General features: G+C 44.4%; 1 pseudogene; it reads left to right on the plus strand.

The window, feature by feature from the left end:
- Positions 1 to 2958: 2958 nt before the first annotated feature.
- Positions 2959 to 13630, plus strand: LOC139050199 (uncharacterized; annotated as a pseudogene).
- The last annotated feature ends 1975 nt before the right edge of the window (positions 13631 to 15605 follow it).

Below are 15605 nucleotides of genomic sequence, written 5' to 3' on the forward strand. Positions count from 1 at the left end.
AAGCACCACCCCCATACCTCTGTCGCTGGCATCACACTGAAGAATGAGTGGCTTAGAGTAGTCGGGCGCGTTCAACAGTGGCTGACCCGTTCGTGCTTTCTTCAGCATACTAAAAGCCTTTTCTTTTGCGTCATCCCACTTTATTGTTTGTGGTTCTGTTTTTGTGAGAGCATCTGTTAAAGAGCTTGCAATAGAATAACGTGGGATATATTTTTTGTAATAATCTGCCAAGCCAAGGAATGACCTGATGTGCCGCTTGGTGCGTGGTTGCGGGAGGTTCTCTATAGCGGTCAGTTTAAGCTCGGAATGACCTGATGTTTTCTGAGAGCATCTGTTAAAGCACTTGCACCCTCGGAATAACGCGGGATATATTTTTGCAATAACCTGCCAAGCCAAGGAATAACCTGATGTGCCGCTTGGTGCGTGGTTGCAGGAGGTTGTCTATTGCGGTCAGTTTAACCTCGGAAGGCCGACGATGGCCTTGACCAATTACATGACCTAGATAAGCTACCTCCGCGCGCCCTAATTGGCATTTGGGAGCCTTGACAGTTAAGTTGGCCTCTCGTAGACGAAACATCACGGTTCGGAGGTGTTGCATATGGTCCGCCCATGATGAAGAAAAGAATGCTATGTCATCGAGATACGGAAGTGAAGTCCTCCATTCCTCGTAGCACCTAGTCCATAAGGCAAAAGAAACAATAGAGAGATAGAATAAACTTTATTATAAAGTGAAAGGATTTATGTGGTTGGGGCCCTCAGTCCAGGGCACCAATTATTGTCACTCCCGCTCGTGCTCGTCGTATCAGGGCCAGCCAGACCTGAGGCACGGAGCGACGGAGGATCGCCTCCCGTGGCGCATATGTTGGTTGGGGGGATTGTAGAACAAGATGTTGAACAGTTCCTTAGGTAGTTTTTGGTACTCGATCGTGACGTGGAACGTCGTCGGTGGTGCACCACAGCCTGGACAGGTGGCGAGATATAAGGTTGGGGAGAACTTGTTGAAAAGGTGGAGGTTCGGATATGAGTTGCTTTGAAGCTGTCTCAGGGATAAGGCTTCATTCCAGGAGAAGGATTTGGGTGACGGGTGATATCGCAAGCGCCCTAGTTTGTGAAAGTCTAGAGTGTCACGGTATGTGTTAGGCAAATTCTGGGAGGCTTGATATGGGTTGCTCGCCTCACTGTCAGGTGCCCGGCAGGTTAGCTCTCGGGCAGCTGCATTAGCGCGGTCATTGCCCGATAGGGAGGCATGAGCAGAAGTCCAAATCAGCCTGATGCGTGGTGTTGAGGGATCTGGAATGGCGGGGAGCTTACGTGAGCTGGTGAGAGAAACAATAGGGAGCATTCTTCAATCCAAAGCTCAGGACTTTCGGCCGAAAGGTTACCATCGGGGAAATAAACGCCGCAAGCCGCCTTGCCCTCTCGGTCAACGGAACCTGCCAATACCCTCTGACTAAATCGAGCGTAGAGATGAAATTAGCACTGCTCACTTTCTCAAGCCTTTTCTCGATATGTGGTATTGGGTAGGTCTGGTCCTTCGTGATTAAGTTGAGCCGGCGGTAGTCGATATACGGTCGCGGCTCCTTTCCTGGGACCTCAGCCAAGATAAGAGGCGAGGTATAATCACTCTCTCTGGGCTCGATTACACCAAGCTCTAACATCTTGTTTATTTCTGCAGCCATGACTTGACGTTGACGAGGTGAAACGCGATAATCTTTCGAACGAACTGGGACCGATGAGGTTAACACGATATCGTGAACGATCGCAGTGGCCCTGCCCGGTGTGTCTGAATATATGTCTTTAAATTCAAACATAAGATCCCTCAGTTCGGCCCTTTGATTGGGATTCAACTCCGACTGCTCTACTAGGTTGTCAGTGGTCTCGTGAATGTATTTTGCCCCCGTTACTGATGTTAACGCCGGAAAACAGACAGGCATCTCCTCAGGTTGGTTAAGGGACATGTTCACAATGGCTTCCCTCTGCCGGTAAGCGTTAAGCAGAGTGCTGTGGTACAAATGTGGTGTCCTTCGTTTTCCCAGTGCCATGATTACATAGTTTGTTTCAGATAACTTCTGAATTATGTCAACTGGTCCTTCCTATTGAACCTGTAGTTTGTTTTTCAATGAGGGTTTCAGAAACATTACCTTTTCCCCAACTTCAAAGCGTCGCCTTCCAGCCGTCATGTCATAGTAATGCTTAGCATTGCTTTGCGACTTACGCATTTCGTGCCCTGCAAATTCTTGAGGAGTGTACAGTCTAACAGCTCTATCACGTAGGCCACAAACTGAAGGATCGTCTGCCCGGCCTTCCCAGGTTTCTCGAACATGCGAAGAGGGGACCGAAGGGAGCGACCGTAAACGAGCTCTGAAGGGGAAAACCCTGTTGACCGGTGCGGTGCAGTTCGAAGCGCGAAAATTGCTGCAGGCAAGCAAACCTCTCAATCGACTTTGTGCTTATAACAAATGGCCCGCAGAAGCCGTTTCATGACTGAGTGGACTGTCTCTACTGAGCTTGACTGCGGACGATGCAGAGCTATGAATAATTTTAATACCGCACATTTCCACAAACGTGTAAAGTGCACTCGTAAAGACTGATCCTTGATCTGACTGCATTTCTGCGAGAAACCCTACAAGCGCGAAGATAAACAAAAGCACGTTGACGATCTCCACCTAGCTTAGTTATTTGAGCGACACTGCCTCAGGGAATTTCGTTGCTGGGCATAGCACAGTGAGAATATGCCGATATCCAGACTGAGTTGCAGGAAGTGGTCCCACTGTGTTATGAGCCTGCGAAACGGCTGCGGGATAATGAGAACAAGTTTCATTGGCGCTTTAGTCTTATTTCCGGGCTTGCCTATGCGTTGACATGTGTCGCAGCTTCTTACAATGCTTCCACTTCCCGAAAGCAGCCGGGGCAGTAAAATTCCTGCAGTAAGCGGTCCTTTGTCTTACGATTGCCCAGATGCTCTGTGCAAAAGCCCCCGTGTACCAGGTGCAGGAGCGGCTCACGATAGGGATGCGGCACCACGAGATGGTCGAACTGAGCTCCCTTTCGACTGGTGTACTTCCTATAGAGGACCCCTGCCCACTTGAGGAACTTTACGTTCGGTTTAGCCATGCCTTCTTTCGCGTCTGGCCTTAGGTTACGCAGGAAAGAATCTTTTTTCCTGCTCAGCAATCAATGTGGCCTACGCTTATATTTATTAACTTTCTTCTGCATTCTGCCTCAAGAGACACTAAAGGCTCCGCTGCTTTCATGACCTCTTCATTAGCTGGTTTACTTTCCCCATTATCTCCTATAGGGCTGTGCTGTTTGGGGCTGGTTGACGAATCCTCCGTCAAACCTGTTTGCTCCACCACTGGACATTCGCACACTGCCTTGGCCGCGAGCTCCCTTGCCTTGGAACGAGTTAGGGCTTGCACTAGAGCTTGCGCTATCCCTTCACTAAACCCGATTCCCCTGCGCTGCAGTAAATCCTCCGATTTGTTAGAAAACAAATATGGATACTAAGGCGGGAGATGTGCCGAGACGGCGGCTTCAATCTCCAGTACTCCAAAAGGGCCTTCGATACGAATATTGGCCACAGGGCGACAAACAATGGAGGACTCTACGGCTTGCCTTATCCAAGCACATCCTCCCTTGAACTGGCCTTCCTCTACGTACGACGGATGCACCACGTTCATTGTGGCTGCCGAGTCGCAAAGCACCCTACACGGTTTGCCGTTTACCCCGAGGTCTCGAACGTAGGGCTCTAGCAATTTGACATGTTCCTCGTTACTGTTCCTCGTGACATGTTCCTCGTTACGTGTGTATATATGATGTCAAATTGCTTATGTGAGCTGGGGATGTGGAACAGAACCCTGGTCCTCAAAAGGAGATTCTAGACGCCATTGCGGCCTTGTCGGCTAAAAGTGACGCACGCCATACCGAGGTAATAGGGATGCTATCAGAGGTCCGAGCTAATCAGCAAAAACTTGAGGAAAAAGTTTCCAGCTTAGCCAGTAGGCTCGCAACAGTTGAATCCCTGGTGGAATCATATGAAGCAAATCAGAATGGTGTTGATCTACCGAGAGTAGTCGATGAAGCTGTGCGAGACCAAACTGCAGCAATAACTTCTCGGTTGGACGAACTGGAAGACCGCTCTCGCCGTGACAACCTTATATTCTACGGGATTCCTGACGTCCCAGCTGAGAACTGGTCCGAATCTGAAACTAAAATTTGAAACTGCCTTACTAGTTTACTACAGATAACTTTAATAGACGAAGCCATTTCCCGCGCCCACAGGCTGGGTTCCTATGCAGTAAATAAAAACCGGCCCATAATCGTAAAATTCTCGTCCTCAAAACTTAAGCAAAAGGTTTTCACTGAGCGAAAAAAATTCAAAGGTTCTGGAATTTCTGTTAGCGAAGACTTCTGCCGCGCCACACGCTTGTCACAGAAAAAATTGATTGAATTCGGAAAGGCTAGCGGACAGAAGTATGCGCTACGGCTCAACCGTCTACAAATCGACAAAAAAACTTATGTTTACTGTCCGGTAACTGATCGTGTGTGCGAAATCCACACAAACAAGCTTCGTTCAACAAATTCTGTCCCAAATGCACCTTCTGATGGCCCTATAGCAATTCGCAAACATAGCGGTGCCATGGTCCGGTGGCAAAAAATATTTCTCTTTTGTATTCAAATATTCGCAGCGTATGCAATAAGCGGGATGCTTTATCTTCTGTCGTTGACACGTGCAGTGCCGATATTGTTATCCTGACAGAGACATGGCTTTCTAGCAAAATTGAAGACCGTGAAATTTTGGAATGCGAGGGTGTTTACCGTTTCTATCGACATGACCGCGATGTACGGTGTGGTGGTGGTGTACTTATCGGTGTTCATGATTCGATTACCGCTGCTGCAATTGAGCTTGCCTCACCATTAGAGCTAGTGTGCACGCGCGTAGGCTTCGAACGCAAAAATTTTATCATTTGCGTCGTTTACAGGTCCCCTTCCTCACCTAACACATTTTGTTCAGACCTTCACGATGCCTTAAATAGTCTAATTTTACGGTTTCCTTCCACGCCACTAATACTCCTTGGGGACTTTAACTTTCCTGGCATTAACTGGCATACTGATCCCCCTTCAAACCAAGAGTGCTGTTCTGAATATTCCGAATTCATCAGCCTTTGCCTTGATTTTAACCTGCAGCAGCTTGTTCTGAAGCCTATTCGATGTTCTGCACACTCGGCTAATATCCTGGATTTAATCCTTACTACATCCCCGGAATTTTTTTCGCCCCTAACTTACCTACCGCGTATTAGCGACCATTGTATAATCCAGTGTAATTTGCAGTTAACCATGCCATCTGTTACCTCGTCGAAAGTTATACGTGATTACAAAAATGCTGATTTTGGCGCAATTAATAACGAACTAGAAACTTTCATCACTGACTACATTCCAAGTTTCCACACTCGATCGGTTGAAGAAAACTGGTCAATATTCAAAGAAAAAGCCAAATCCCTAATTAACCGGTACATCCCGCAAAAACGTAATTATTCCAATTCTCGCGCACCCTGGTTCAACGCGCGTCTTAAACGTTTACTGAACAAAAAGAAAAGGCTTTTCCGACGAGCAAAATTAACTGGCAATCATGATCGTTGGAATGCTTACACAATAGCACTGAGCGACTACAAGAATGCTGTAGCAGAGTCCAAAACAACATTTTATGAGCACACGTTGCCTTCTTTTTTGAAAGACAACCCACAGAAATTTTGGAGTGTGGTCAACGGTAAAAAATCTAGTGCCATTGAACTGTGTGATCCTAACAACGAACCTGTCGATCGGAGCGTCTGTTGTGAAGTATTGAATGACGCGTTCATATCTGTATTTTCTGATTCTGTGTTGTGCGCAAGCGCTGTTTTTTCTGATATGCATTATTTTCCAATGCTCCCCATTACCATTGACCTTGATGGCGTTGTAAAGTTGATACAGACCTCAAAAGTTTCTGCATGCAGTGGAGTAGATGGTATAAACACGAAGTTTCTTAAGGGAACTATTACTTATTCATCTATAATTCTTAGCGAAATCTTTGCTCAGTCACTTCAAACTACCATCCTTCCGAATGATTGGAAGGCAGGGATGGTGATTCCCGTACATAAGTCTGGCAGTCGGTACTCCCCACTTAATTACAGACCTATATCCCTAACTAGCGTTCCCTGCAATTGATGGAGCACATAGTTTACTCACACCTGGTTTCATTTCTCGAGTCAAACATATTTTTCACCCCCTACCAACACGGATTTAGAAAACACTATTCCTGCGAAACACAGCTTTTGTCATTCACTAATGATTTATTCCAGGCGATGGATGCTAACTTTATTATTGACTGCATTTTTTTAGACTTCGCCAAAGCATTCGATACTGTTTCACACGAATTACTTTTAACTAAATTAAGTAACCTCAGCGTTGATCCTAACGTGCTTGCTTGGATCAAGTGTTTTTTGTCTAACCGTTCCCAATTCGTTTATGCTAACGAATACTTCTCTTCCACTGGTCGAGTAACCTCCGGTGTACCGCAAGGCTCGGTTCTGGGACCATTATTATTTTTAATTTATATTAATGACCTCCCCGACCAAATTAAATCATCAATTAAGTTATTCGCCGATGACTGTGTTCTCTATCGTGTCATTTCTAACCCTGACGACTGCGATACTCTTCAATCAGACATTGGCATAGTAACATCATGGTGTGCTAGATCCCAAATGAAGCTCAATTCTAATAAATGTAAGGCGATGCGTGTGTCCCGTGTTGTAAGAAATACCACTCTTCCTGCGTACAATATTAACAACATACCTGTAGAAAATGTATCATCATATAAATATCTTGGTATCTACATTACACACAATCTTACATGGAACATTCATATAAATTACATTTACGGTAACGCTAATCGCATGCTTGGGTTTTTACGACGTAATTTTTCATCGGCAACTGCAGCTGTCAAGTTATTTCTGTACAAAACATTAGTGAGGCCTAAACTTGAATATGCATACTCCATTTTCGACCCTTCTACTCTAAAGCTAAAAAACACCATCGAATCCATTCAAAACCGAGCTGCTCGTTTTATTCTTTCGAATTATTCTCGTCATGCAAGTGTCTCATCAATGAAACTAACCCTTGACTTGCCTAACCTAGAGTTACGTCGTAAGTACTTTCGCCTATGCCTTTTTCACAAGATTTATTACTCTAACGAAACACTTTAGGATGAACTAATCTCCCCGCCATCATACATATCGTCACGCACGGATCATCGTTTTAAGGTTGAAGTTCCAACTTGTCGCACCAACGGTTATTTTGATTCCTTTATACCAAGAACGACGAATGACTGGAACCGCCTCCCTGCCTCCATCACTGCCATTTGTGAAGCCACCAACTTCAAGAATATTGTTAAGGAATTTGTTTGCAGTAATCACCACTCCTCTCTGTAATGCCTCTGGGCCTTGAGAGTATGACAATAAATAAATAAATAAATAAATAAATAAATAAATAACTAGTTAGTGACATCAACATTAGTTTGGGATTTTTGCGTCCCAAGGAGATATGCCCCGTTTGCTGGCGGTTGTAGCAAAGTATTGGTTTCTTGGCCTGGAAAGCATTTTCTCTTTTGCCTTTCTGCCCACTGTTCGGGTGACTCCAACTTTCCCTCGCTTTCCTGGTCACTATATTTCACCGAATCTGACCTTTCCTTGGATTTAGACCGACTGGACTTTGACCATCGCTTTGGCTTGTCGGGTCTGTATTTATTCATCTCCTTCTTAGGAGCTTCGTTGCCTTCGAACGCACAGCGAGTTAGGTACTCCTCAGGGAGGTTGGCCGCTCTCGTGACAGTGTCTACGCCTGGCCTATCCTGAACACAATACCTGATGTTTTCTGGCAGCCGGTGGTAGAACTGCTCTAAAGCAACACACTGCATTGTCGTTTTGGCGTCGCCGAGTGCAGCCTCTTCTCTGAGCCATTCCTTCAAGTTTACCTCCAAGGTGTATGCAAAATCTGAGCATGACTCACTTTTGGCTATTAGCGACTACTAGCTGAGCCAGTCAACTGCGGCATCGGCGGCAACGTCACAGCGCCAAAGCTTCATAAACGAGTGCTTCGCGGGAGTTCGATTCACTTGGCAGCAGCGACGACGCATCTACTACAACGCTGAACGCCTGTTTGCATTTTGCCGCAGGTTGGTGCTTTAAGATACTATTGTACTAATACTATTGCATACAATTTACCGTTGCTGCTGCCGGGTTTCTTTGCTTTGTTTTCTATGCTTTGTTCTTTGCTTTCATTGCTTTGTGGAATGCATATTTTGTGTTGATAAGGTATGGCTAAGGAAATAGTTAAACTAAAAGAGGAAATGAAAGCTGAACTCACTCAACTCAAACAGGAATTTAGGGATCAACTGAAGTAGTATCGTCACGCATTGGAAAGGGACATGCGCAGTGAGATTCTAGAAATGAAAATAGAGCACAAAAATTGAATTCAGAGCATTGAGTTTGTCACGCCTTAGTTGAAGAACTGAAGACACGACTGATTGCTGAAGAAACTGCAAGACAAAAACTAGAAAATGAAAATATAGTGCTTCAAGAAAGATGCAACGCCCTCGAAAGCAGGGCCCGAGAACTTGAAAAACGCTTTGTGCACTCGGAGCAGTACTCGAGAAATGAAAATCTCGAAATACAAGGCGTCGTAAAAAAGATAATGAGAATGTGCTGGACACCGTTCCGATGATCGGGAAAGTCATCAAAAAGATATTGTCGAGACTGACATTGAATTATGTCACCCTTGTACCCACCCGAGAACCAGAAAAATCCAATATCATTGTGCAGTTTAAATCCAGGACCAAGCGCGATGCTGTGCTTAACAAGGCAAAGAGGGCACGTCATTCTAACAAGGATATCGGAAATGATAACGCTCACAAAATTTTTGTGAACGAGCACCTATGCCCTAACCTAAAGCAACTACTTGGAATCGCTATCGGTAGAAAACGTGACCATGGATGGAAGTCCGTCTTGTCGTATAATGGCAAGATATTCGCGAGGCAGTCTGACGACAGACCTATTGTAACAATACAGCACCACGAAGACCTTTGGAAGATTTGCTAAGTGTTGTGCTAAATCTTGTACGTTCTGTTCAAAATGTAATATTTTGAATTTTCGCAACCACAAAACGTTCATCTACAAGATACCAAGCTTATCTCTGTTTTGCATTTTAATTCCCGTTCCGCTATTCACAAAAGTGACAGTATCTCTTGTCTTCTCAACCAATTTTCTTTCCGGTTCGACGTCATCATGATTTCTGAAACTTGGTTTCAAAATAGCTACGATGTCATCAGCCTGGATGGATATACTTCTTTTTTTTAAACCGTCAGAATAAGCGAGGGGGTGGCGTTGCCCTTTATACTAAAAATATTTACCATTACGAATTGATGCCAGAATTTACATTCATAAGTCTTGACTGTGAGATGTTAACTGTGAACGACAAGAAAAGGGTCTTATCAGTAATATACCGCCTTCCGAGCGGAACTATTGAGAATTTCATTGGTTGCTTTGGTAAGCTTCTGGAGTTCTGTTCATTTAATAATGTTCATTTTGTCTGTGGAGGCGACTTCAACATAAATATTTTAGACACAAATAAGCATGTGCAGGATTTAAACAATCTACTACTGTCATTTGGCTTTACCAATCTGATCACTACACCAACGAGGGTTACTCAATCTATCTCATCTGCCCTCGACCTTCTTATTACAAATATGGAAACCTCAGTCTGCACCGCGGGTGCACTTTCTAATGATATTAGTGATCACCGACCAGTCTTTATAGTGTACGCACTAGATAACAGTATCAAACAAAACATTGAATTACTTACCTACTAGCACATTTCTAACGAAGTACTGGATTTATTCAATCTAGGTGTAGGTACGCAAAACTGGGATTCTGTGTTAAGAGAAAAAAATGTTAACGAAGCATATAACAAGTTTTTTGAACTATTTGTGTGCATCTACACTGCGCATTTCTCCTTCAATCAAGTTAGAAAATCAAAAACGATACGAGAACCGTGGATTATGAGTGAGCACATCAAAATGATAAAAAAGAAGAACCGCCTTTATCATGCGTTCTTGCACTCCAGATCAGAAATTTAACTTAAGGAATTCAAGACCGAAAGAAATAAACTGAATAAAATACTAAGGCAGGCAAAAATATATTACTATCAACGTCTGTTTTTTGAAATCAACAAGAAACATCCGGATGTGGTTTGGAAAATAATAAATAACGTTTTATGTAGTCAAACTAAAAGTAGTGTACCTAAGCCGATAAGCTACGCAAATTGCGAATTGATCGGTAAAGCACTGGCAGACCATTTCAATACTCATTTTGTGAATGCGAGTGTTACGCACACTCATGACTCCAAAGCCATGTAATAACTACATAAATGTGTTTCAGAAACTATATTTATGGAGCCAACTGACGAACATGAGGTGTTTACAACAATAAAAAATCTTAATAACAGCAATGCATTGGATACTGACAATTTACAAATTAAGCCAATAAACTATGTCTTACATCACTTGCCATTTATCCGCACGTTGGTCCATATATTCAATTTAGCAATAGAATCGGCAACTTTCCCAGATGGCACGAAACCAGCTAAAGTATCTGTGCTATACAAACATGGCGATATAAATAAGGTTTTAATTATACACCAATATCTGTCCTACCCGTTTTTTCAAAAGTGCTAGAAAAAATTATTGCTGCGCGCCTAACAAAGTTTCTAGGCAGACTTGATGTAGTAACAAACTCACAGTTTGGTTTTAGAAAAGGTAGATCTACGGAAGCCGCCCTTTTATCCTTGGAATAAAGTATTGTGCAAAGCATAGACAACGGAGAATTCGCCCTCGGGCTCTTCATTGATTTTAGCAAGGCATTTGATTGCATCCGTCATGACAATCTTAAATATAAACTATCAATATATGAAGTACGGGGACATCCACTCACTTTAATGGAATCATATCTCAGAAATAGAGCTCAGTGTGTATGTATTAGCAACATCCTATCTTTCTTAAAATTTAAAAATCGAGTGCCGCAAGGGAGTGTTTTGGGTCCACTGTTACATAACTTATATGTTAATGACTTACTAAATATAGATGCTACAGTTGATTTCTTTATATATGCGGATGATAGCACTATACTCTTCTGTGGAAAAGACGCAACTGAACTAATTATCAGGTGTAATGTATTGCTAATGAAACTATGTGATTGGTCACATTCAAATGTGATCGGAATTAACCCAACTAAAATGAAAGCTATTATTTTCAGAGCCAGAAACCAACATTTTCAGTTGGAACATTCAATCACTTATTTAGGCAAACACATAGTACTAGTTAATGAACACAAAATACTTGGAGTAATATTTTTATGTCATTTGAGTTGGGATGCTCATTGTAATATCCTTCGAAACAAGTTTTCTGCAGTCGCCGGTGCACTATATCGATGCAGAGCTCACATGCCGACAAAAGCCAAGCTACAAATTTATCGTGGATTGTTCACCTCGCAATTTAATGTTTGCAGTTTAGTATGGGCAACCACAACACGAACATAAATAAAATAGTTACATTACAAAAGGCGCCTTTCCGACGCATTGCTAATATTGAAGCCCAATCAACAACAAAAACATTCTCACAAACATACCAAATCATATGGGTAGATCGATACTACGAATATCGTCTTTTACAAATATTTTATTTTGCACGGAAAGAATGGAGAGATTTTCTTACATCACTAGCGACCTTGCAACACCATGACATACCTGTGCATCTCATAAACCCTGAACCTTGGCTTGTACCGCGCTTTCGCACCGAGTATAAGTTACAATCTATTAAACACAATTTGCCGAAAATATAAAATAATCATGTTCACGATAATAAATTCTCTCGTAAAGAGTTGAAGACGTATTTCGTTAACCTATAACATATATATTCATGTATAACGATGTATATAAATGACAGTGTTTTCTTTTTTTGCCTTCTTGTTTTATTTGTACAAAAATGTCCTGTTGACTCCTACATATCCTGTCATAAGCGTGTATCTGAGTTTTCAAATTTATGTTTAGTTTACGTTTAATAAATTTAATTCTGCTCAATTTTTTTGTACCAAAAAGGTTACTGTTATCGCGCTGCCATGTGTAACGCCTCCTGGGTCCAGTCAAGCTGCTGACGGCAGCTTTTAGCCCGGGAGGACGTTTCTAGTCTGTAATAGAAGAAGAATAAACTTGAACTGGTCTTCTCGACCTCCCTGAATTTTCGCCTGAATTCTTCGGCTCATAAGCTATACTTCTTGAGCAGATTCGCTTTGACTTCATCGAAGTCCTCTGCTTCTTTCCCCATGCGGGCGATGATATCAGCTACCTGACGTGGCAGCAACGTAAGCAAGCGTTGCGGCCATGTGTTTCTCGCGAAGTTTGCCTTCTCACACGTGCGCTCAAACTGCACCAGAAAAAGTCTTATGACCCCTCCTGATGCGTAGGGTGGCATCAAGTCTTTCATTCTCCGCTCGCTTTCACTGCCTCTATGCTAGGTCTTTCAGTACTTTGAGCTTTCAGAAGCTCAATCTCCAAGCGCTTCATTTCGAGTGCGTCGCTTGCAATACGGTCGCGCTCTTCTTTCGCTTCACGTGCTGCCCACTTACGCTCTTCTTCCTTCTCCGCAATCCTCTGCAGCCATCCCTTCAGTTCATCGTCGTCTGCCCCGATCACCTCAATGATTTCAGGCTTCCTCTTTGATTCTGCAATTTGGAGGCCTAAATCTCTGGTCAAGCTCAACAATTCCGGCTTCTGTAGTGCCTTCAAGTTCTTGGATGTCCTTAGTGCTGCTTATTCTTCACTTTATAACAACCAGGACGTAGTCAAAACTTCCGTAAACGGTTAAAGAAAAATCACTACTCTGTACTTCTAAAGAAAAATACGCAAATCCAAGTGATATCTCAGTGAAGAAAAGCCGCGCACTCACCATATGCAGTCATGAATCCTTACACCTTCCGTCCGAACGCTTTCACCAGGACGAAGAGGAGACGATCTGTTAGATGTCGTCCAATGTTGGCGTCTCCAGGGTTGCGTATCCCAATCGCTGCCAACCAGTTGTTGCGTTCTCCAGGGTAGCGTACCCCACCGCTGCAGAGTTTTTGCGACGCCTGTTACTCGAAGCTCGACCGACGTTACTATTGGGTAGCGTGGCCTTGTCGGTGGGCTGCAGGCATCCGGTAGAAGTTGGCGACCAGGCAAGGACGAGACGATTTCTAGCGCGAAACTTGCGCGGTTTATTCAGTGGTTGGTGAAAGATAACAAGAGAATGAAGTAAAAAGTACATCGTGGAACCCCTTTAAATAGGCTCTCTAAAATCATGGGCGGGATCTTGCTTAGGTCAACGTCACGTGACAGGCACTGAGTCTGGTTTGTGGGTGGGCGTCTCCCATTTTCAGTGAGCCGGCACGAGCCCGCCTCCGCAGGTACCAAGCCCCCAGGTCCAGGATCGAGGGCGCTTGTCCTTTCATCTAGGCGACGTTGGCTCGCGGAAAGGGTGCCTGGTCCATTATCCCAGTTGACGTGGTAAGCCCTCGTCGTGGCTTTGCAGCTGCTCTCACTTTCACTGAGCCTGTAGGTCCGGCAAGGCCGGCTTGATCCTTTCTTCTAGGCAATGTCTCTTCGTGGAAGTTCTCCTGTAGAGCTTCACATTTCGTGGAAAGGTCGTCTGGTTGTGGACAGGCGGCTAATCCATTGTCCCAGTTGACGTCTTCACGAGCGTGTCTCTGCTAGTGGCAGCCCGGGGCTCATGTCTAGTTCGCGGAAAGGGAGCACAAACACAAAGAGGCCTGTGAACACTGCGGGGCGTCCGCCAGACTGGTCTCCACTCGAGATAACCATAGCGAATTAGGAATTCACCCTTCGTTTCGATGAGGCATCATAGCCGAGCATCCCTTTTTCACGGGGTGCTACACGCCAGCCGTAACACCACGCAGAAGCTGCCGCACTAACGGTAAAGCATCGTGGCAGGCAGGCGCACTCCGCGTGTTGCGGTGGACGCTGTGTCTCCCTTCGCTGGAATGCTTGCGGTGTCCAAAGAGATATGCGCAATACTTGAGTTCAGGCTACGTGGCACTATCCGCCCTCTTAATGCACATCGTACTGATGCGCAAGACAAAGGTAACAGTCTCACTCGAAACACGAAGCATCGATAGACGTCCGCACGCCAAGTTTCATCCTAGACGCCAGCGCTCGTTTTTCCCCTGGCGGAACGATTTCACCTCCAACAGGGTGTACATTTCCGCCACTTCCCTTCAAGGTCGCGCCCGCGTTCAATTCGCGCTGCGTGCAAAACGTCTCTTGTTTGCGATGGCGCCTCTTCGGACGACTAGAAATTATTATTGTGTTGTTAACTGTCGCGACAACAATGTAAACACGAAAGGGCTGATGTCACCAGTGAAATTCTGCCGATTCACAGGAAAATGGTAATGGTATTGCTGAAGCAGAAATGATTACTAATACTTTCAGCTTCCGTCTTTTGAGCACTGTTAAAAAATAGCCAAGCTATTCGCATTGCTGCCTCTATTACATATTGTAGGGGACGTACCACTTAAAGTTGTGTGCGCATATCGTACTTGCGCTATGTGGCGATATATTTTGTTTGTTTCCGTACAGTGTCGACGGAAGTCCGTTGTCACCATCAGAAACAACACGGATTTGTAGCAAATATTTTGTGGGAAACTGCAAAAATGACTTTAGCTAATACGCATCGTATGTGCCGTCGAGTTTTCCGGTGGCACATATAATGTCGTTTCCAATTACCTGCTCAGTGTCACTTACATGGCTAAGCAGACGCCGCCCTTTCTTCAAGAGGTGTACAGTAGCGCGATTAAAAAACGGGACAAAAGAAGACACCTAGCGACACACACAGCGCTACACTGTTTGTCTTCTTTTGTCCCATCTTTTAATCGCGTTACCGTACTCCCCTTGAAGATGCATTACTAACAATGCAACCCTCGTGCTGCCCTTTCGCCGAATTGTAGCCATGAAAACAATCTTCAAGCGTACCGATATTCTTAAAGGCAAATAGAAGCATGTACATCGGCCTTCGAATAAAACGTCCACACACGCACACGTAGGCACACACCGCACGCTGTAAGAAACGTGCCCAAACACGCGCAGTGCAATAGGCAATCAAGGCGGTGTGAACGAGAGATGGGAGAGCTGTACACCCGCTTGTTGAATTTTGCCCTGCATGCGGTGCTCTCAAACCGGCGCGGCGATTAAGGATATTAGTTTAATGGGCCGTGTAAACTTGCAACCATTCGCTTACTAACTAAATTAGCAAGCGTGGTGTCAAACGCGCACAGGTAAACATGAACACGTATCGCTTGATGTCTGCAGAAATTCGCTGCCAAAACGCTGGAATGTAAAAGCGTGGCAGTTGGCCCTAGACTTTGGAAACCTCTGGGAAATTATACCTCTGAAGAGGACAGCAGTCAATAAAGACAAGGCTCCTAGGGTGTAGCAGGAAGACGAAGTTTTTTTTTTTTTGCACTAAGTGC

This window comes from Dermacentor albipictus, chromosome 9 (assembly GCF_038994185.2).
Source record: "Dermacentor albipictus isolate Rhodes 1998 colony chromosome 9, USDA_Dalb.pri_finalv2, whole genome shotgun sequence".
NCBI lineage: Eukaryota > Metazoa > Arthropoda > Arachnida > Ixodida > Ixodidae > Dermacentor > Dermacentor albipictus.